The 23,687-nt window shown below is 41.2% G+C and overlaps 1 pseudogene; it reads right to left on the bottom strand.

Annotated features, from left to right (window-relative positions):
* Nucleotides 1-19,695, bottom strand: part of LOC139043870 (sodium/hydrogen exchanger 9B2-like) — a 51,527-nt pseudogene extending 31,832 nt beyond the window's left edge.
* Nucleotides 19,696-23,687: the final 3,992 nt, after the last annotated feature.

The following is a 23,687-nucleotide window of genomic DNA, read 5'->3' as shown; positions in this document are numbered from 1 at the left end:
TGTTTCATATAAATTTTTGAATTCTTTGTTCTATTTTTGTGAAGAATGTCATTGGGATTCTGATTGGGATTGCACTGAATCTGTAGATTGCTTTAGGTAGTATGGACATTTTGACTATGTTTCTTCTTCCAACCCATGTGCATGGAAAATCTTTCCATTTCTTTACATCTTCCTCAATTTCTTTCAGTAATGACTTATAGTTTTCAGTGTACACATCTTTCACCTACTTGGTTAAGTTTATTTCTAGGTATTTTATTCTTTTTCTTGCAGCTGTAAATGGGATTGTATTCTTGATTTCTTTTCCTGCTAGTTCATTGTTAGCGTATAGGAATGCAACTGATTTTTTAAAATTGATTTTGTACCCTGCAACTTTGCTGTAGTTGTTGATTATTTCTAGGAGTTTTCTGGTGGATTCTTTAGGGTTTTCTATATATAGAATCACATCATCTACAAATAGTGAAAGTTTCACTTCTTCCTTTCCAATTTGGATTCCTTTTCTTTTTCTTGCCTAACTGCTCTGGCCAAAACCTCCAGTAATATGTGGAATAAGAGTGGTGAGAGTGGGCACCATTGTCTCGTTCCTGTTCTCAGAGGAATGTCTTTCAGTTTTTCCCCATTGAGTATGATGTTGGCTGTGGGTTTGTCATATATGGCCTTTATTATGTTGAGGTAATTTCCTTTAATACCCATTTTATTGAGAGTTTTTATCATAAATGGATGTTGGCTCTTGTGAAATGCTTTCTCTGCATCTATTGAGATGATCATGTGATTTTTATTCCTCATTTTGTTAATGTGGTGTATCACACTGATTGATTCATGGATGTTGAAGCATCCCTGCATCCCTGGAATGAATCCCACTTGATCATGGTGTATGATTCTTTTAATGTATTGCTGTATTCAGTTTGCCAATATTTTGTTGAGGATTTTTGCATCTAAGTTCATCAGTGATATTGGCATGTAGTTTTCCTTCTTCGTGTTGTCTTTGTCTGGTTTTGGTATCAGGGTAATGTTGGCCTCACAGAATGTGTTAGGAAATGTTCCCTCTTCTTCAATTTTTCAGAATAGTTTGAGGAGAATAGGTACTAAATCTTCTTTGAATGTTTGGTACAATTCTCCAGAGAAGCCATCTGGTCTTGGACTTTTGTTTTTTGGGAAGTTTATGATTACTCTTTCAAGCTCTGTACTTGTGATTGGTCTGTTCAGATTCTGTTTCTTATTGATTCAGTTTTGGGAGGTTATATGAGTATAGGAATCCATCCATTTCTTCTAGGTTATCAAATTTGTGGGCATACAGTTTTTCACAATAGTCTCTTATAATCCTTTGTATTTCTGCCGTATCTGTTGTAATTTCTCTTTCATTTCTAATTTTATTTATTTGAGCCTTCTCTCTTTTTTTCTTGTTGAGTCTGGCTAAGGTTCTGTCAATTTTGTTTATCTGCTCAAAGAACCAGCTGTTAGATTCATCAATCCTTTTTACTGCTTTTTTAGTCTATATTTCATTTATTTCTGCTTTGATGTTTATTATTTCCCTCCTTCTGCCGACTTTGGGCTTTATCTGTTCTTCTTTTTCTAGCTCTGTTAGCTGTATGTTAAGATTACTTATTTGAGATTTTTCTTGCTTGTTGAAGTGGGCCTGTGTTGCTATGAATTTCCCTCTCATGACTGCTTTTGCTGCATCCCATAAGAATTGGTATGTTGTATTTTCATTTTCATTTGTCTCCAGTTATTTTTTAATTTCCTCTTTGATTTCTTCAATGATCCAATGGTTGTTCAATAGCATGTCCACATATTTCCGACTTTCCCAGTTTTGTTCTTGTGGTTGATTTCTAGCTTCCTAGCATTGTGGTCAGAAAAGATGGTTGGGATGATTTCAATCTTCTTGAATTTATTGAGGCTGGCCTTGTTATCCAACATATGGTCTATCTTTGAGAATGTTCCATGGGCACTTGAGAAGAACGTATATTCTGCTGTTTTTGGATGGAATGCTCTATATATGTCCATTAACTCCATCTGGTCAAGTGTTTCATTTAAATCTGCAATTTCCTTGTTGAATTTCTGTCTGGATGATCTGTCCCTTGAAGTAAGTGTGGTGCTGCGGTCCCCTACTGTGATTGTGTTGCTCTTAATTTCTCCCTGTAGGTCTGTTAATAATCGCTTTATGTACTTTGGTGACCCTGTGCTAGGTGCATATATATTAATAAGTGTTATGTCCTCTCGATGGAATTTCCCTTTTATCGTTAAATACTGCCCCTCCTTGTCTCTCATTGTCTTTTTTAACTTGAAGTCTGCCTTGTCTGATAAAAAGTATGGCAACCCCTGCTTTCTTTTGTTGGCCATTAGCTTGAAGTATTGTCTTCCATCCCTTCACTCTAAGCCTATGTTTGTCTTTGTAGCTGAGGTGCGTTTCCTGGAGGCAGCATATTGTTGGGTCTTGTTTTTTAATCCATCCAGCTACTCTATGTCTTTTGATTGGAGAGTTCAGTCTATTTACATTTAGAGAGATTATTGTTATATGAGGGCTTAATGCTGCCATTTTATCTCGTTTTCTAGTTGTTCTATGTTTCCACTGTTTCTCTTCCTTTGCATTTCTGACTGCCATTTCATTTTGTTGGTTTTCCAAGAGGGATTTCTCAGTTCTCTCTCTTTGTGAATTGTGGTTTTGCTCTGATTTTTTTGTTTAGTGGTTACCGTGAGGATTGTATCAAAGATATTGGAGATGAGACAGTCCATTTTCTCATAGCCTCTTATCGCCATTAACCTAAGCAAGTTCCTTCCATTTCCTCTCCCCTTCTGGGTAATTGCTGTTACACAATGCTCTGTTTTTAATTTCCTGAGTTTGTGGCTAAGTTGAAGTGTTTATCATTGCTTCTGATGCTTTCTTTCCCTTTCTCTTTTAAGTTGTAATTGAGTCTTTACCTTCCTATTCTGGTAGAGAGCTGCAGGTTTCTGATCATGTCTGTCTATTTACCTTCTTGCTCAGAGCTTTGTAGACCTTCGCCTTTTTGTTGCCAGTGTGAGGGCATCTTTAATTATTTCTTGTAGGGGAGGTCTTGTGGCAGTGAACTCCCTCAGCTTTTGTTCATCCGGGAAAGCTTTCACTTCTCTATTGTATCTGAGGAAAAGTTTTGCTGGATAGAGTATTCTTGGCTGAAAGTTTTTGTCTTTCAGTATTTTGAATATATTATTCCATTCTCTCCTAGCCTGTGAGGTTTCTACTGAGAAATCTGCTGAAAGCCTGACGGGGCTTCCTCTGTAGGTTATCTTCTTGTACCTTGCTGCTCCTAATATTCTTTGTTTATCCCAAACTTTTGCCGTTTTTACTATTATATGCCTTGGAGAGGGTCTTTTCACATTGATAAAGTTGCGCATACGATTAACTTCATTTATCTGTAAATCTGAAACCATCCCCATGTTTGGGAAGTTCTCAGCAATTATTTCTTTGAATAAGCTCTCTGCTTCTTTCTCCCTCCCTTCTCCCTCTGGGATACCTATAATCCTTATGTTGCTTTTCCTAATTGAGTCAGATATTTCTTGAAGAATTCCTTCATTTTGAAAAAATCTTAGTTCTGTCTCCTCCTCCACCTGTAGAATTTTTACATTTTTATCCTCAAGAAGACTAATTCTTTCCTCCATAAGATCAATTCTATTTCTTAATGATTCTAGATTATTATTTGTGTTTTTCATATCCAGAATTTCTGCTTGATTTTTTTTATAGTTTTAATCTCTTTGGTGAAGAGATCCATTTTGTTGCTGGGCTCCTTGAACTGTCTTTCTGTGTTTTCTTGTAAATCGTTGAGTTTCCTTATGATGGCTATTTTGAATTCTCGGTCATTTAGCTTGTATATTTCTGTATCTTCCATGTTGGTTTCTGGAGAATTGTCATTTTCCTCCTGGTCTGAATTGTTGCTGCAGTTTCTCATGGTGTTTGATGAACTAATCTTTTGTTGTGGCATTTGTGGTATTCTTAGGATGCAGATTCCCCCTGTTACCGCTAGCGGGGAGCAGGAGTAGTGTTTCTGGCCGTACCCCATCTGCTGGAAGCTGTGGGGGTATTATGGGTGCTTGCCCCAGCCTGGGATGCATTCAGGCACTTGTGTGGACTGTCCTTGTCAGGCGGGGCTTCCTCACTAGGCTAGGGCCACTCTTTGGTGCCTCAGGGGCACTCTGAGCTCCCCCTCTCCACCGGAAAGTGATCACCAGTGGGCTCAAAGCTACCTCACCTATTCCCACAGCTGCCTGGGACATGTTCCCTCTTTGGGAGCACTCATGTGTGCCTGGAAGTGTTTGTCCCAGCACAAAAATCTGCTGAGGTCCCTTATGATCCACAGTCCGTGGTGCTACTGAGCTTGGTGGGCAGGGCTTCCAGGCAGAGACCTGAGCTATGGCTGCTCCTTGACAGCCCTGGGGCATGGTGGGCTCCCCCTCCCCGCCAGGAAAGTAAGTGCATGTGGGTTCAAAGCTGCCACACCTATTCCCACAGTTGCCTGGACTGGTTACCTCTTTGGGAGCACAGCTGCACTGTGAGCATTCATGCACACCTGCGAAGTATTTGCCCCAGCTTGGAAATCTGCTGAGGTCCCTGTTTACGATCTGCAGTCCGTGGGGCTGCTGAGCTTGGTGGTCAGGGCTTCCCTGCTGGGACCTGGGCTATGGCTGCTCCTTTACCGCACAGGGGTGTGGTGGGCTCCCTCTCTCCACTGGGAGATCAACCACGAGTGCAGGCTAAGGGTTACCGCCGCCTCCTCTTATGGTTGCCCTGCTGCGTGTTCCCACTTTCCAGGTGCTTGCACCAGGTTGGAGTGTTCGTGTTGCATGCACAGGGTTAGCGGGGAGAACAGGGTGTGCTCACCTGTCTCCATCACTTCCTGGGGGGCCAGTCCACCCACCCTCAGATTTATAGCTGCGTGTGTCTCTCAGGCATCCTGTTGTGCTGTGTGGGTTTCCTCTGTTGGTCAGTAAGTGTCCATTTAGTTATAACTCAAAAGGGAGAGCGAGGAAGGGACTAGCTCACTCAGCCATATTGCTGACGTCACTCCTCCCAAATGTTTTAAGTAATAGCAGCTCTATGGGAATAAATTGAATTGCAAACGAGGATTCTTCCTTATAAAATGATGTGACATTTGGAAGTGTAGCTGTGTTGGCTTAAACCTTAGTTGCATTACTTAACAGTAATAACAACCAACATTTATGTAATGCTTTTCTGTTTACAACTGATTTCTCAATCACTTTTCTCATTGGAGGTCTAACATAATCCTGTGAGATTACTCTGACGCAGAAGAGGAAAAGGTCCTTGATCTCTGCTCTTTTCCTCTTTCTGACAGCTGGAATGGTGGTGACCACAGTGCTCTTGGAAGCCCTCCATGTTGAAGATGGTGGAGCTTTTCAGCCTGGGCCCCTAGTGACTGTGTGGAATAAAGACACATACCATTGTGAATTGTTCACCCAGTAACTTTTTTTTTTCTTTTCAGAAGGGAAGCCCACCCGTTTCTACTCTCCCCTTTTTTTCTTTAAGATTTTATTTTTCCTTTTTCTCCCCAAAGCCTCCTGGTACATAGTTGTGTATTTTTAGTTGTAGGTCCTTCTAATTGTGGCATGTGGGACGCCGCTCAGTGTGGCTTGATGAGTGGTGCCATGTCTGCGCCCAGGATCTGAACTGGTGAAACCCTGGGCCACCAAAGTGGGGCTTGCCAACTTAACCTCTCGGCCATGGGGCCGACCCCTCTTTTTTTTTTAAATATGGTTTTAAGGTATCCTTTTTTTGGTGAGAAAGATTGGCCCTGAGCTACCATCTGTTGCCAATCTTCCTCTTTTTTCTTGTTTTTTTCCTCCTCAAAGCCCCAGTACGTAGTTGTATATCCTAGTTGAAGATCTTTCTAGTTCTGCTGTGTGGGACACTGCCTCAGCATGGCTGGATGAGGGGTGCTACGTCTGCACCCACGATCCGAATGGTGAAACCCTGGGCTGCTGAAAGGGAGCATGTGAACTTAACCAGTACACCACCTGGCTGACCCCACCTAGTAGTTTTTATGTGTGAGAGAAATAAACTTCTTTTTGTCCTTTAAACCATATTATTTGAAATCTTTCATTATATGACAACTTCATCTTTTACCATCTTTCTGAATTCACCCGTACCATTTACATACCATTTGTTATCACTCTATCCAGTAAACCATGTGGAGGCAAGCAAATGTTTGTCTCAGTCTTTGCAAATGAGTTGATTCAGTTGGTGTTTCCTGCAGCCTTTTTTCACTGCTACTCAATAGGTTACTTCCTTCTGTTGGTTCATTTCCCTCTGTACCTTTGAGGTTCATAACTGTCTCCTCCTGTGTTTAAAGCAATTAAAAAAATACTTAAAACTGTACATTTGCTGTCCATTTTTATACTCACTGAGCCACCACATCACGAATAAAATTTCCATTATTAGAATTAAGGGTAACAGTTCATAGGGGAAATATACAGCTTCATTTCTAGCTAATCAGCTACTGCTTGGAACAAGAACTCTCTTAGGGGTGTTTACCACTGAGTCACTATTGTAGCATTATAAATGCCTGAGTCACATACAATGTCATTACATTTGCAATACTGTTTAAAAATTAGCCTATTTAAGATATGATTCAAAGCAATAGTTGGTAAATATATCAAAGTGGTTCAGAAAAAAAATAACTATCTGTGATGAAAAACAATTCACATTCATTCATCTACTTAAATTTAAGCAATAAAAACAGAGAGGGAAGAAACCAGAAGCATTCTAGGGTTTAGGCTGCGAACACAAAGCATTTCACAGGCTCTCTATTTCTGCAGTTTTATGTAGGGCTAGCTGCTAAAATGACTGGGAAAATTGGTAGTCACACCTACTGTACAAGCTTGGGGATTAAGAATGGGAGAATTGTTAACTGAGTGACAGAGAACGAAGAGGACACGTTGCTATCATAGATTTGGAAGTCCCTTCCTTAAGGAAATGGTTGAGACGGTCTACACTTGATCACAGATTTACCTGGGTTTCTTGATCCGTAGAGGCTATGTTATTCATCTCTGTGGATGGTGCCAAATCTTCATGTTCAATTGTCTTATCTTCATTCTCCATGATTGATAATTAAGAGTAAGATGATAGAGGGAAAAGGAACAAGATCTGTTCTGAAGGAGAAACAGTATAGATATAGAATAGCAATTTGGGATTTAAATAAATGAATCAGACAGCAATTTGAGCCATTTAAAGGAATGAATTGTACTTATTTTTCCCCTTAGAACTCTGAATGGCTAAGATATTTTAGATTATTCTTAACTTTCAATTGCTAATCTTTTCTTTGATTACAATATATTATCCTATTGCTTATCTACCTTTTTATCTCTCTTAAAAAAGCCCTTGTTGACCATCATATGTTCATGATTTCTCTCCCATCCTGTTTTTTGAGTTATACTTTACACATTCCAGGCAATATTACTGTTAAATTGTCCTCTGTAATGGGCCAACTTGATGAAGCAGGAAAGCTCCAGGTAATTTTCCAATGTTGATAGAGGAAATGAGTCACCAAAGAGAAATCTATGGACTCCATCATTTTCAGAGAAACCAGAGTCACTAATTCCTGCCCGGCTCTTATTTCTGAATTAAAGTAAAAAAATACAACATTGATTGAGTAGCCACAATGTCTTAGACACTATAAGTGCTATGGTAGTCTCCTGCTGGTTATTATGGGTAACTCAAAGATTGCCAAAACACATTCTTTGTTTTCCATAGGCTTATGGTATGCCAGGAAACATAAACTTATACCAAGTAACTAAAAACTTGTAGGGCAGACCTACAAGGTTGGCTTCGTAAACACCCACTTCAACCTTTTCTCCCCTGGCTGCCCAGGCTATAGAGGCTGAAAAGCCACATAATCCAATTCTTAGCCATGTTTGCAGCTAGAGGTAGCCATGTGTCCCAGCTCTATGTAATGAGACATAAGTGGGAGTCCCTGGGAAGGGCTTTCATTCCCAAATAATAAGGGAAGGACTTTTGAGAATCATACTGTTTACTTTTCACCTCTAACATTTCCCTTTCTCCTTCCTTGGATGTAGATACACTACCTGGGGGACAGCAGCCCTCTTTCCACCAAGAGAATAAAAAGCCTTATACCAAAGAGAGTACAGAAGTGGAGTGGGTTCCCTGATGACATCCTTGAGTTGCTGCATCAGTCTTGGGCTGCCAAGCTTTGAGGTAATGGTTTAAACCACTATTAGTCAAGTTTTCTTTTTACTAGTAACCAAAGTTATTCCTAATGCAACATGTATGATGAATATTATAGTAGAGGTACAAACTACAAACCTAGGTAGGACCAAAGGAAAAATTATGTAAGATAAGGGAAAATCTAATTCAACACATATTTAAGTGCCTAATATGTGCCAGGCACTATGCTAGGCCATAAAGACAAAGATTAATTAGACAGGACTCCTGCCTCAAGGAATCATTTTCTGTTTAACAAAGTGCCAAGATGTTTGAATTTAAAATTTCAAAGAAAATTATATCCTTTCCACCACGACCACCATCACCACCACCATTTTTCTTCCTTACAAAACACAGTGTTAGCCAGAAAGGCATCTCAAAGAAACTTCAGCTTGATTTTTATTATGTATAATAAACATATGCATATATGATGACATATTATATATATGTATATATAATTTTTTGAATTAAAAAACTTATTCCAAAATTTAGACTCATAATGAGAAAGAACAGCATTTTGACAGGAAAATGTTGGGCTCAGAAAACCCTTGTCTTAAGGGCATAGAAGCATGAAAGCCAGTGGGGTGTGAGGGAAACTTTGCTGCTCCCACTTTGCATGTAGGAGGAGGCTGAGAGTAACGGGGGAGGAGGGTAGAGATTTGGAATATCACGTCCAAAACCATGGGGCTTGGCCTTTACCCTCTGTAGAGAATGACCCTTCATCTCAGAGTAAGTGACCAGGTCTGCTGGCTCTGGAGTTGGACAAACCTGGGTCTGAAGTTCAGCTCCATCATATACCAAATCGCTTAGCCTCTTTCTAACTAATTCCTTATCTACAAAATGGAGACAAGAGTAGTTCCAACCATGCACACGATAAGCATCCAACAGTGTTGGTTATAAGCCACTCATATTCCTTCTCTCTAATTATCATAAATCTCTAAGAATCCTTCTGCTTTTCCTATTAACCTTGAAGAATTTATTACTTAAGCCCATTGATTTTCTTTGACCATATTTTTTACTTCTTTCTGTCAAGGCCAGCTTCTTGATTAGGTGGATGTAACACTCACCACTGTCATTTCTTCACCTTTTTCTTTAGTAGAATTACATAGAAACTCTTGGGCAGCGCCACTAGAACTACCTCCACCAAATTCTCAAAATCAGCCAATTATGCTACTTACGAAGAGTATTTTTAAACAGCCAACAAGTACAACTGATTATTTCTAGTAGAGATAAACTATTGACTAAAATGAAGCCTTTGAGAATTTATTTTATTAATGTTATTCTGGTCCTTTTTAACATAAATGATCAAAACTTGGTGTGTTGCACAGTATATGATATTTGTGGAAATACATAGTTTTGTGTTTCAAAAAAATTTCCCTATTCTCCCCTAAACTCCACCATGAATGCTAAACTACTTATCTGCAATCAGAGCAGTATTACAAAGAGGAAAGGTAAAATAAAATGCCAGTCTTTTAGTAAGTCCAGTAAAGCAACTTACAGCTGCTCAGCTTTGTTTATTCTCTGCTGTTTTCATTTCCAAAAGAACACGTAAGCTATCGTCAGAAACCCACTTAAATTTAGAAAAATCACAAAAATGTAACTTTTACTTAAAGCAACCGTGTTCATGGCATTTACTGTTCATAGTCATTGGATCTTAAAATTACAATAGTATATCACCTATTAAGAAAGCAGTTTTGGCAAAGAAATCAGAAAATATGCAGAAATGACTTTTTTTTAAAGACTGGCACCTGAGCTACCAACTGTTGCCAATCTTTTTTTTTTTTTTTCTGCTTTTTAACTCCCCAGATTCCCCCAGTATACAGTTGTATATTTTAGTTGTGGGTCCTTCTAGTTGCAGCATGTGGGACGCTGCCTCAGCGTGGCCTGATGAGCAGTGCCATGTCTGCACCCAGGATCTGAACCAGCAAAACCCTGGGCCGCCGAAGCAGAGCGTGTGAACTTAACCACTCGGCCACAGGGCTGGCCCCCAGAAATGACTTTTGAAGGGCCAAAAGAAATGTGATGAAATCCATTAAAAAGTAGAAAGTTTATACCCCTTACTCAGAGAGAGGCTCTCCAGTCCTCATTCAGAGCCCATTAACTCTTATTTTGAAAACAACTCTAATGACTCTGCTCATCTGGTTTCCAAACCCTCAGAAGATAAGACGTTATAAATTAAAACAAACGAATGAAGAGATTGTAAAGAAGCAAACTGACAACAGCACGAGTGACAGCTGACAGTGAAAGAGATGGAAAAGAGCAATCTAGGTGTACAAAACGTGGGGATAAATGTCTTTTCCACAGGAGTATTTACAGTTTTGTCCTGCCAAGTGTCTCTTCCCCTCCTTTTTTGGCAACAGCACACTAATTTTCTCTTGTGGAATCCACAGCTCCCCTAGTCTCCATCCATGGTTCATGTGAGGCTCACGTCATCCTCACCTCCCCAACCCCCTACTGCACCAATGTTCCAGAGAGGGGGACAGGCCTAGACAATGAGGAGCTCCTTCCCTGGTCACACTGACTGTTCTAGGCATGAGCAAGTGACTCATACCTGGCTAATGAGAGTCAGCTTTATGGTGTTTCCTGGAATCACTGGGAAAGAGCTTGCTTTCTTTTAGAGTTGCTAAGCCCAGACTTGCTGTTGACAATCTTTGTGACATATAAGAAAAGCCTTCCAAAGAATGATCATAGAGCAAAGCAGATTCTGAATATGCAAAGAGAGAGAGAGAGAGAGAGCTCCAGATTAATACTCATATTGTTGGTACACCTAGAAGCAGCTCCTTTCAGTTAGATGAGCCAATTAATTCCTCACCAGTTCGAGCTGGGTTCCTGTCACTTGCCACCAAATGCATCCTTCATAAGAACCTTCATACCTGAACTGCCCTGAAAGATCCCCAGTATTATAAGAGATGTTTAGAAAGGTGATTCTACATCTCCAAGAAAAAGAAAAGAAAAGAAAAGAAAATGATGTGGAGATATTTTCTGTTATTAAAGGCATTAAAATATATAATACAATTTAGAGATTTTCTTTAAAGAGAATGTTAAAATAAGCAAAAATCTGGTATTCAATAAAATAGGTGTCAGTTATCCAAAAAATAAATTTAAGTGAAATGCTCTTTTTTTAAACAATGTTGGTTAAATAAAATACTCTAGTTAATGGACCTTAATTATTTTTTCATTGTGTTCACGGAAGACTTTTGAAGTCCTCAGTCCCAGGGAAGGTTTAAGAGAGCTGTTAAGCATCTGAGATGCTGAGTATCTGGGATGGAAAAATGAAAAAGTGGGGAAATTCAGAGAAACTAGGTGGTTTCCAAGAAATTAAGAATCACAGGGTAATGGTATAAAAAAAGTTGGAAAGGTCTTTAGAAATATCCTAGTCTAATCTCTTTAACATTCAAATGAGAAAACTACTGCCTAGAGAAGCTAAGTAACTTTTTCAACTAATAGCCAATGTCAGCCAAGCCTCACAGTAAAACCGTGTAAAAACTTGTGAAATGAGTTGGTTCTTTAATCTGTATCATTGACTTCATGCATCTCTACCAAATCACTACATTATATTTTTACATTTTTGCTATAATATTTTATTTAAAATCCCACTCATATATACTCATAGTTAATTCTAAGTTTGAAAACACATTCCACAAGAAGTTTGAAAACATCTTCTACAAGCAAATACAAATATTTTTATTTTCTACCTTGTATTATGTTCAGCTTTACTCTTTCCCATTGTTAGAAATGTTAATAGAGTTTATTATGAATAAAAAATTGTACTAACCTAAATGGTTGTACAACATTGGTGACAAAATGAATGGAACAAGAACTTTTGTCCTATTCTCATGACAAATATTATTTACATATTCTCAATTAATAGTTAACTGGCTGACACCTTGCCACTTAACCATGTCTTAAGATTCTAAGAATTAAGGAGGTTTTCTTTTAAAAAATCCAGTTAAGCTGAGAGGCTTTGAGAGATTTTTATCAGAAAATTACACTGAGAACTCGGAAGATATTTTAGATAAAAGCGCCTATACACAGAAACAAGTTTTTTTCTGCTTCTCCATCAAGGTAGTGCCTTATTCAGACTGATATCACAACCTGTACACTATATTAGGAAAAAAAACCTATCCTGCGTCAAATGGTGAAATTTTATAGATTTCATAAATTCAGTAAATAACATGAATTTAATCAAATTCTGTGACTCAAATACAGATTTCAATAGAAGAAGGAGGTTTGACCTGAGCCCAGGGACGTGGCTGCTAAGACCATCTGCCTGTCCACTTGCATGTAGGTCAGTAGGTCAGGTGTCACCTGCATACACACGCCAACGGCTGCTGACTCTCTAGCATTCTTAGTATACAGAATTTCCTACAGGACTGACCCAAACACTTAGAAACAATCTTGGCTCAATTTGAGCTTTGCTTTCCAGTATTATGGATATATGCCACCAAAATCATAGAGCTGTGGACCTGAACAGTTTCCTTAGTCTTTCCTCCAAACCTGAGAGAAAACTGCACATCAAGAAGATGAGCAGTTCTGTATATGAGTATGGATGTAAATAGAGAAAAAAGGTCTGTTAATAGTAGTTGCCTTTTGGGTGGAAAATGGAATTGAAGAGGTTGAAATTTCATTTTCATTCTCTATATTTCTGTACTGTTAGGATTTTTACAAGAAGACTTTCTTACGCAATTTAAAATACACTGAAAAAATTTATGCAATTCTTAAAGCTTTAGAGAAAAGGAATACAGCTTTCCTTGGTAACACTATTTTTCAGAGATAGAATCTCGTCATTTGACTTTAGGTAACTTAATCCCACCCGCTACAATTTAAGGTCATTTTTGTTTTTGTGGTTAAGAAAATGGAGAACTGCCTAGAATCTTCTACAGCAGTTTTCAAATATTTCTTAAGCCAAAAATCTTTCACCAAATGAAACCTTTTCCTGAAACCCAACAAATGGGATAGAGAAAAGGTGGAGCTGAAGGAGCCTATCACTTGCCCTGCTCCTTCTGGCAAGTGAAGCACAATTAAAACCCTTTTGTAAACACGCTTTCACATAGAGGAGATGTTTGTTAAATCAGCCTTCTCTTTTTCAGGTTATCTTATTAATCTAAATGTTTAAAGGTGCTTTCTGCGGGCTGGCCTGGTGGCACAGTGGTTAAGTTCACACGTTCCACTTCGGTGGCCTAAAGTTCCCCAGTTCGGATCCCAGGTGCGGACCGACATGCCACTTGTCAAGCCATGCTGTGGCAGGCGTCCCACATATAAAGTAGAGGAAGATGGGCATGTATGTTAGCTCAGGGCCAGCCTTCCTCAGCAAAAAGAGGAGGACTGGAGGCAGATGTTAGCTCAGGGCTGATCTTCCTTAAAAAAAAAAAAAGTGCTTTCAGTAATATTTCAGAGGAAATAAAAGAACTATGATTTGCAAATGTCCAAAGGCTTACTGCTATCGACTGAATTACTGCTAAAAGATCATTACATGGATAAAGGCTGATTATTCCTGTTGTTTGTTGTCTGTGATATGGACTGTCCAACATTTACTGGGATGTTCTTATTGAGAATTTACATATATTGCTGGAGTACAATATGTGCTGTATTCGTACATTTGAAGGAGCATCTCCAGGACTGTTCATGAAGCCTTCTATAATGATTACAATGATAAACATCACCTACCTTCGGGGTTTATCCATTCACGTGTTGAAAGGGGGGGTTCTCAGTCTCACGCAGTACTTCTATATAGAACATACAGAAACCTTCCAGTTCCTGGGTCCTGCTAACCAACTCTGATCTAAGGCTCATTTTCCAAAAGGAGCACTGCCCAGCCGTGACGAATTCAGATCAAGTGAAGAGTAGGGCTTAAAATGTCCTTGATAAATAAGTACTGAAACGACTGAGAATGTTTCCCTGAACAAGAACGACCTCATCTGAAAGTGTTAGCGTGCCAACCACATGGGACCAAGTTATCAGAGAAAAACAACTGCTCTGCTGTTTGGTTAACTGATACAGACACGTAAAGTAAAACACTGTATAATGAGATATGAATGAAAGGAAATTATCCCTAGGTAAGAAAGGACCCAGTACTTGCTTTTCTCCTTTGTAATCTCTCTCCTCACCTAGGAAAAAAGCATTTAATTGAAAGTTTAAAATATTATTTCTAGGCCTACTACAATCAGAATCTCCAGAGACTGAACCCCCCAAGTGTGGCAGACAGGACTTACTAACTACCTAAAACCACTGCTCAGGCATGCCGGTGGGGCCCTCCTCCACCCCAAGGGGTAAATCACGACTGGGCTAAATCAATCTCTCTAACACCATTCCTCTCTGCCGGCTGGTGGTTCAGAGCTGAGCGTAATTCACTCTGTCCAATGAAGTTTGTGAGCAAGGCTATTGGAGGCCACTGGGTAAGACTCCTAATAAAAAGACAGGGAAGCAAGAGAACCCTCTCCTCTTTGTGCCTTTAAATTGTGTGTGTGTGTGTGTGTGTGTGGAAATGGAGCTGTGGAGGGGCACTATGTTTCTTGGAACTCTAGCAGCCATCATTCACCCATGAAGAAAAAGGCAAGATTGGCTCATAGAAAGTGACCTAGAGCCTGATATCACTGGGGACCGAACAAACCCTGGACGCGCTTACCTTCAGACATCTTGTTGTGTGGGAAAAATTAAACCTGTATTTTTGAAAGTAATTTTGGCCAAATATCCTGTTACTTGCAGCCAAAAGCACCCTAACCAATCCAACAGGTGATTCTGACGCAGAGCCAGCTCTGAGAAGTTCTGATGAGGAGCAGTGATGAGGGACCTTTGGCTCACACATATCTATCTCCCTAGCTTCTTGACATGGTGCAAAATCTTCAGAGGACACACAACCAGAACACTGCCTTTGTATTGATATATCTCAACAAATAAACCGAAAATAACAATTTTAGTAGCTAAAGACCAATACCAAGGTTTTTAGGACCACCCTTTTAGTCAATAGAGATCATATACATTGTAAAGTTGTATATTTTCCCTCCCCATCCCTGAAGTTCATTTGTAATATTTGAATATCGAATTAAAAAAAATTGGGCTTATAAACATGTGATTGTTTTCTAAATTTCTACCCATGAAACAAACAAAACAGTAACACAACACCACTACCATCCCTGCCTGCACTTCCTTTTTGCTCTCTCTACTTGGTAAAATTCTATCAGTCATTCAACATTTAACTTACAAGTCACCTTGTCAATTAGTATTTCCTAACTCCACATAGACTAGCTCTGTCCCTCTTTCTTCTCTCTGAGGACTCACTCACTTATTTGACAAACATCTATTAAGCTCTTGCTATGTTCTAGTCCTTGTGCTGGGGATTCAAAAGTAAACAGTCTGACATAGTTCCTCTACTCAGAGGTTAAAACCTAATCAGAGAATGACAGATCATTCCTTAAGCAACCATAATAGAATGTAGTAAGTTTCAATTTGGGGCACATAAGACAGCAACCCCATCACTTCAAAATCAGTGACGTTCATCAGACTTTCACTGGATAAGATACCAAGATGACTGAGATGCAGTCTCTATTCTTTAAGGGAGGCACAGAGACTGATATGTGTTCATCAAACCAGTTTCCCCTGCTGCCTGCGCACACAGGTATTTGACATTTCCTAGCCTCTCTTGCAAGTCAGTGTGGCATGTTACTGAGCTCTGGCCACAGGACGTGGGCATGAACAATGTCTGCTACTTCTACTCTTCACTTGTAAGAAACCTCTCATGCAGTCTTCCACATACCCTCTCTTTTCCTGTCCATTGCCTGGAAACTAAGGACTCGACGGTCTTAGGGGATGGCACAGCCATAATATAAAAAGAGTGTGGGTTCCTGAATCACTGAGTAGAAGGCCACTAGCTGAACACCTGATTGAACTTTCCATGAGGGAGAAATAAGCTGCCTCTGTGTTGTTACTGAGATTTTGAGTTTATCTGTTATAGCAGCTAGTGTTACCTCAAGGTAATTTAATTGTGATGTGAGAAGTACAGTCACATAGTTAAATGGAGAAAGGAGGTATTGCCTACTTGGCTGGGGTCAAGCCTTGAAAGAGGACCCACTCTTGTGAAGAAAATAAAGACCAGTACAGGCAGAGAAACCACAGGATTAAAGGATGAGAGGTGAAAGAGAATGTGTCTGTAGGGAACTCTGTGTATATCTGCATCAACTACACCATAAACGGCAAGATGCGGAGTGGTTAGAGGACAATGGGATTAATCCTTACTGTAAATCCTGTGTCACTGCCTCCTAGTTGGGCCATTTGGGGCAAGTTACTTAACCAGTACAGATAAGTTTCTTCATCAGTAAAATGGTGAAAATGCCTATGTCACAGAAAATCTTAAAAAAGTACTAAGTACATCATGCAGTCCCAAAATAGTCCCCTCAATGCTTTCTCCTCCTTTTATAGGATTTTCCCTGAGAAGAAAGCATACATGTGCTGAAGGGACACTGGTAAATTCAAACCTTTCAGTCCTTCATGTAAACCACAGAAAAATAAAGGAATGGATTTCGAAAAAGGCAAAGAGCTTTTATGATATCAACAAGATATCTTTAATAACTTTATAAAGCTGTTAAAAACTCTTTAGAACTTATCATAATTGTGCTTTCTTTAACATGCAGGATACATGACTCTAAAAACACTGAGAACACCACCGCCTCACACAAGTGCATATACAGGCAGCTCCATTCCCCACATACTGTGTTCCTAGGCTTTGTGTGCAAAAGATGTAAACCCTTTCCCCTAGAGGAAACATCTGTTCTATCATTGGGGTCTGTGAGCAGCCTATCAATTATCAATAGGACTAGGAAACAGTTGGGCATGAACCAGATACTCAACAATTTCTTGTTACAGAATACATTCTGTAAATGTTTTAAATGAAGAAGGCGTTTACATTATATTTGTACAGCAAGAGATGTCAGAGATAATCTAGTCTATGCGTAACAAACTCAAATACCTTCAGGGATAAACTCAATGTGGGGTCTGCAGCACCCGGTGAGGGCACAGCCCAGCTGAAGGCATCAGATCACTGCAGGCCCCTGGGCCTCATCTCATGTCTTCACTTCCCATCAAAAGAAACTGAAGAGATTAGGTTTAGATGACTCTTGGAGGCTACAGAGCAAACATATTAATGAGTCAGCGCAGAAAATAGAAACCACTCCAGGTATTTTAAGCAGAAAGAGATTCTACAGGGAATTGAGTGAACTGTTGAAAAGGCTAGAGAGCAGGGTCTACGCTGGGCCTCCAGGAAGGACTTCTAGAACACTAGTAACTGAACCACTGGGGAATGTACTATTTTTGCCTCAATCAGGAGACCCCACAGGGACTACAGCGTTCAAGAACAACACTGTAGCTGAGACCCAGAGAGGCTGGGATCTGGAAGCTGCCTGGACAGAGAACACAGAAGATGTTTCCCACCTCCCTCAACCACCTCCGGACAGCCAGAGAGCTGGTGCTTCAACACGACAACGCTGACCTGGCTGTCCCTGCTGCTGTAAGGCCCTCCCAACACCCACAGTTCTGGAGACTGGACACTCGCATCTCCTGCACCGTCCTTGTCAACAGAAATTCGCCAAAAATAGCAGGGAGATGCCTCTGCCTCATCCCTGCCTTCGAAATCTCAGGCAAGTCATCTACTTGCCAGACGCTAATTTTACATCCAGAACTCTACCTGCGAGGGAGTCTAGGAAATACTTTAGCTTTCCAGTTTCGCCTGTACAAAGAGGCATACAAGAAGCAAGCAGGAATGGATGTGAGGGCCAAACTTCCACATCCAGGATAGCAACTTTTGGTGTAGGCCCCAGGGCTCAGACCTACATCATCGACCTTTTCCCACTTATTCTACAATGCCTTCTAGGGAAATCCTAAAAAAAGGAAAAAATTAAAAAATAAAAATACAGGCAAAATATGCTGGAAAATATATTATGCGATTCAGTCACTTTGCTCACATCATTAGCATACCATGAATCCACTACCTAATTTTTTGTTAGGTATATTCTGATCCATTGGATTTTGAGTTACTGAATGGCAGAAACTTTATTTAATTCATATTTGTATCTCCTGTCCCCATGCCTGCGTGGCCCAGAGAAGACACACGGGTACTTGCTGAATTGAAACGTTACATTCTTGACTTGGAGAGAAACAGTAAACTAGAATTTCACGAGAGCACTTTGTAGCAGCAATAACTTCAGGCGGAGGCCCCATTAGAGAGATGGAGTGGGGTTGAAAAGGGCTTTTAGTCTTTCAGTGGAAACAGAGGTTGACTTGTCTCAGTAGGGTATCTGCCTCTCTCTATCCACTCATGTTATCCATTTCTTGACCGGAGGCTAAAGGAAATGCGGCTTCCTGCTGTTAATCTTCTAGGGCAACAAGTACACCAGCTTCTAGGGTGAGATAACAGGCTGCTGCCTGGGAAGTACAGTCACTTGACATGTTGATAGTTCTGAGAAATGCGTTCTCGGGCAATTTTGTTGTGCAAGCATCAGAGTGTACTGAAGCGGAACAAAATGTGTGACCCCAAAATGTGTTCTTTCAACATGAACATTATTTTAGGATTATTTGTAAGAAAAAAAAGACTCAGAGGTTTTTCTTGTTACCTTCACTTTAAGCGCCTAAAAGTGATACAAAAACCTGTCTCAGGAAGCGAGCTATGTCACCTTGGTGTGACAAGAACGAGGCAGTAGAGCGGGAGGAGCCTAGAAAAGCCTGTTTGCTGGGCTCCCCTCTGTCTTCTGTTTCTGCGTGGCCAAACACTTGTTTTCCAAATGTTTGCTCCTTTTCTCCTACCTGTGAACTGCCTTCCTACCCTCTGAAGCCCCTGGCTCTCCCCACCCCCAACATCTTTTGTCTTCAGCTGAGGATGGCATTTAAGGCGAGGGCCTCGGCCATTTTGGCAAGTTACTTGTTTTCCTGGGTTTCTCTCGTGTACACACGCTATTAGGCTTTCCTTCTCCCGTTAGAGTCTCTCGTGGCGATCTGATCATAGAGCGGCCAGAAGAGCCAGAAGGCAGAGGAGCATCTCTCCGCGCCCCGCAGCGCGCACGCAGCCCCGGCGGCAGAGCCCGCACCGCCGGCTGCAGGGCCGCTGACGCCCCCGCGGGAGGCCCGGGCAGCACGGCCGCCCCCAACTCGACAGTGGTGCCGGCTCCAGCGGCGGCGTCTGGGCGCAGCGGCACCTCGGCCCACAGGAGCCACACCCTCCGGTTGTTTTAAGAACTAAAATAAACGAGAGAAACCCACGGCAGCAACAACTAACAAGTGAGCGCGCACACAGCCACGCACCCCAGGGCCGCGCCCGCCTCCGCGCCCCCGGCCCGCAAGCCCTGAGGCCCCGCCGGTTCCGCTTACCCTGGTGTCTCGGGGGCCCAGCTCGCGGCCCGCGGGGGGCCCGGCTGCGCCGCGGCTCAGGGACGGGCGGGCCCGCGGGGGACCCGGCTGCGCCGCGGCCCAGGGACGACCGGGCGGGCGCCCGCACGCATCGCCCCAGGCGGCGCCCCGCCCTCTCGGCGCGGGAGACCCGGGCGGGCCCGCGGCCTCCACGGGTCCGGGGCTCGGCGGCGCGGCGCTGGCGGCCTTAGGCGCTGTGCGGGCGGGGAGCCGGCGGGAAGGGTCGGGCGAGGCCGCGCGGGGAGGGCGGGCCGGCAGCCCGCGGCGGGGAGCCCGGTTCCCGGGCCGGGCCGTCGCGCGCTCCGGGCGCACCGCGGCGCGTCTTCTCCGAGGCGCCGCGAGAACAGGACCCTTGCAGCGAGCGGCGTGGCGGGCGGCTCGTCCCCTCGGCCGCGTGTTGGCTCGAGCCTCCCGCTGGCCCGCGTGGATGCTGCGGTGCCGGCGGCAGCCCGCGTCCCTCCCCTCCCCTCCCCTCCCTTCCGCTTCGGGTCTGCCTTCCCTGATCGACCCCGCCACCCGAGTGTGAGCCTGGGCGCGCGCCCCTTCCGGGGCATTTCCATGTCCTTCAGAAATAAAGAATTTCTTACCTGTTTTTTACTCCTTTAAGCAACTGCCAGTTTTAATCACCGCTGTTCAGGCGAGACAGACAGTGTCCAGGACCATCCCCAGCAGACAGGAGCCGCTCCTCCTCGTCTCTCAGGTGCTCCTTTGTGGACAGGATGGAGGAACCCAAGTCCCGTCCCATGACCTGGCTCAGGCCGTCTACAATGGTTATTTTCCTACACTGACTCTTCCTCCCTAAAGCTTGAAAGGCTTCTGGTGACATCCAGCTTCCTCTTACCACAGGAGTGAAATGTATTTTTCCTTTTCTTTCAGTCATATGCTCCTCATTGATCCATCAACCTGATTAATTAACCTTACTTTAGAGAACATGAACTTTTGGGCTCCAGTTTACTTTTATTGTTGACACTGTTTTATAGTTCACAGTTAGCTCTGAGAGAACTGACCCTGAGGGTCATGAGTTAATGTTAGAATCCACTGCAATTATTATAACAAAATGTTATCCTTTCATTGTCCATTAAAAATTTCCTTGTTAATATTAATTAACATTCTAAGAGAAAAGACTGCTCATTTATTATCTATATGTGCATCATACCATTTGGTCTTTTGAGGTAGCTACAAATAAAAAACAAACACAAAACGCTAAAACTAAAAGAACAAGAAAAAACTTCCTAGTACTCTCTCATACATGAATTTACTTGAACTTTTTCTTGGAACTTTTATTTTCTTTAGTTTTGTTTCCTGTTATATGATTCATTTATATTTATTTATCCAGAGACTATTTCTAAGTTTTATATCCTCCTGTCTGTTATCCTGGAATTTGGTGAAGAAATCTATACTTAATCTAAAAAATATCCCTCAAACTGATGATACTGCTGATGCAGATCAAGGCTGCCCGCTGGAGAGAAGCCCAAGGCGTCCTGGCCTACATACCGATCTACATCATCCTCCGGGAAGCACAGGACATCCTGACCTCATTGATCTGATTCTTACCCAAAGTTCTAGGACCACCCAATAACCAGACGCCACCTGCAAAGACACCATTTTAACATTTTTTTCATGATCTTTCCTTTGTCTTGTAAAGAAATAACTCACATACCTATGCCTTATAAATTTAGCCCTACCCTCAACCCATTGCAGCCCTTCACCGCCCCTGGGTCCTGTCCCCATGCTGCAGCTCTTCACCGCCCCTGGGTCCTGTCCCCATGCCTGCAGCTCTTCACTGTCCATGGGTCCTGTCCCCATGCTACTCCATGCTATTCTCTTAATAAAAGAGCACTTCTGCCAGACCTCGAGAGTCCAAGAAATCTTTCTTTTGACTCCTCGGCTCGCCAAGCCTGCATCACTGCGTTAGTTAACTATTATGTTTCTTAGGCTCATGTCAAATGTCATTGTTTATTTTAATAAAGATCTTTTAGTTAGACTAAGAAAATAGTACTTAATTCCAAGTGCTAACATCCATTAAGTATAAACACCTGATGATTATTTTTATTTTATATAACAGACCAACATATAGTTCTGAATAGTCTATAGTTCTTTTAACATAAGTTAGTGAAGCCAAACTCCTTCCTACCTTTGCTGTTCATTTATAACGGTGTAAAAATTTTAAATTAGTATCCACATACAGACCAATGCAGACCTGAACAAAAACATCTGAATATTGGGAAATAGAAATGAATACACTTTTCTTTTAAAAAACTTACTTTTTTCCTTCATATTTTAATTTTATATGCTTACAAATTGAGGCTTATTTTAAAAACTATTCTTTTGCAGTGATGTTATTAAGCTACAATGATTTCAAAAGAGATTAATATATTTAAAGAATCAAATTCTTGTGAACAATGACATCCTTAAAAAGGGCTTGTTTTCATTAATATTCCATTAATAGGAAAGAGATGATGAGTGAGTTTTCTTCATAGCCGGGTTTACAGTGTATAGGAAGGGCCTGCCTTCCCAGCAAGGAGATCCTGAATCACAAGCTCCAGCCTCCATCAATGATGACAGGATTACCTGTGATGTAGGCAGACTGTAGTGATAAACACAAGGAGACCCAACAATTAGCCAGGTTTAACACAGGTTGTGTTTCTTCAATTTTTGTATGACTGAGATAACTAAACAATTTACTCTCCTGGTAACAGGAAACTTCACTTAACAAACAGAATTTAGGAAAATTAGAATTAAGTTTCGGGTGATTTAAAACTTCTGAGTGTTCTTGTGATCCAGAGCTAAGTGGCCTCTAGCTGGTGTTTGAGCATGTATCACATTCTACGCAGGGGCTATTAGGTATTTGGTCTCAGAATCAGAAAATTAAGCAGTTTGGTGATATATACCCATTCTCCAAATTAGGATAAAGTCGAGGCTAAAATAGTACACTTTAATTTTGAGACTCAGAACTATTCTAAACTAGCTGAGTTTTATGCCACTAATAAACTTTTGAACATAATCAAGTGTGTCAGTCATAAAGTGGTGGTGTCAATTTACAAATAGAATTGTTTTAAAAGATGGTGTATATTTAGTTGGTCAACATACACAGGTAATTCCACGAACTGGAGCATGCTAAATGTGTTTTTAAAATTTATGTGAATACTAATAATTATCTATTGAACTACAAAAAAATATTCTATACTAACTTCAGACATCTAAATCTGTGTAAAACTAAAGGAGTTAAAAATATTACTGTTTTTTCCCCACAGAATTTTTCATTTTCTAAAGAATTCAAGGTGAAGTGATCCTTGTGGTAGAGGTTTAACAGTCTTTTAACTTAAACATGGATAATAAAGACTCAAATTTGTGTTCTTAGTTTTAAACTCATCTAAAGCCTGAGACGATGGAAGAGGCAAGAAGGAAAGACATCATAATAGGAGAACAGAAATTTTTTTTTTTTAGGAAGAGTAGCCCTATGCTAAGATCTACTGCCAATCGTCCTCTTTTTTTTTTTTTTTTTTTGCTGAGGAAGACTGGCCCTGAGCTAACATCCATGCCCATCTTCTTCTACTTTATATGTGGGATGCCTGCCATAGCATGGCTTGACAAGCGGTGCATAGGTCCACACCTGGGATCCAAACCAGTGAACCCCTAGCCACCAAAGTGCAGACTGCAAACTTAACTGCTGCGCCACCAGGCTGGCCCCAAGTTCAATATATGAAAACGGATCATATAAAGCAGATAAATCAGTTTATCAAGAAACAACCCCAATTCCCTCAAGTTTTTTTAAAAAGGCAAGTTCTCTGTTTTATATATGGACTCCTCTGGTCTCCTCTAAAAGGCCAATGGTCCTTTTGTTGCACATTTCAAGCCAGAACATTTCTAAATATTTGGTAACTTAAGTTCTGGCTAAACAAGGACAATTTAGCTTATCAGCAGTACCTCAAAATCAAGTGAGCTCTTCTGAAGATATAGATTCAGAGAAATCACAAAAGCCAATGTATGCTCCATTAATCAAATGCCTAGCAATTTCCCCAGCTATTAACAGCTGTTGTAATAGTTCTGACAAGTAGTAACTGCTCTGTCACTAAAACATTTCAACCCTTCT

Source organism: Equus asinus, unplaced genomic scaffold, assembly GCF_041296235.1.
Source record: "Equus asinus isolate D_3611 breed Donkey unplaced genomic scaffold, EquAss-T2T_v2 contig_4, whole genome shotgun sequence".
In the NCBI taxonomy this organism is placed as follows: Eukaryota; Metazoa; Chordata; class Mammalia; order Perissodactyla; family Equidae; genus Equus; species Equus asinus.
This window is presented reverse-complemented; position numbering and strand designations above follow the sequence as displayed.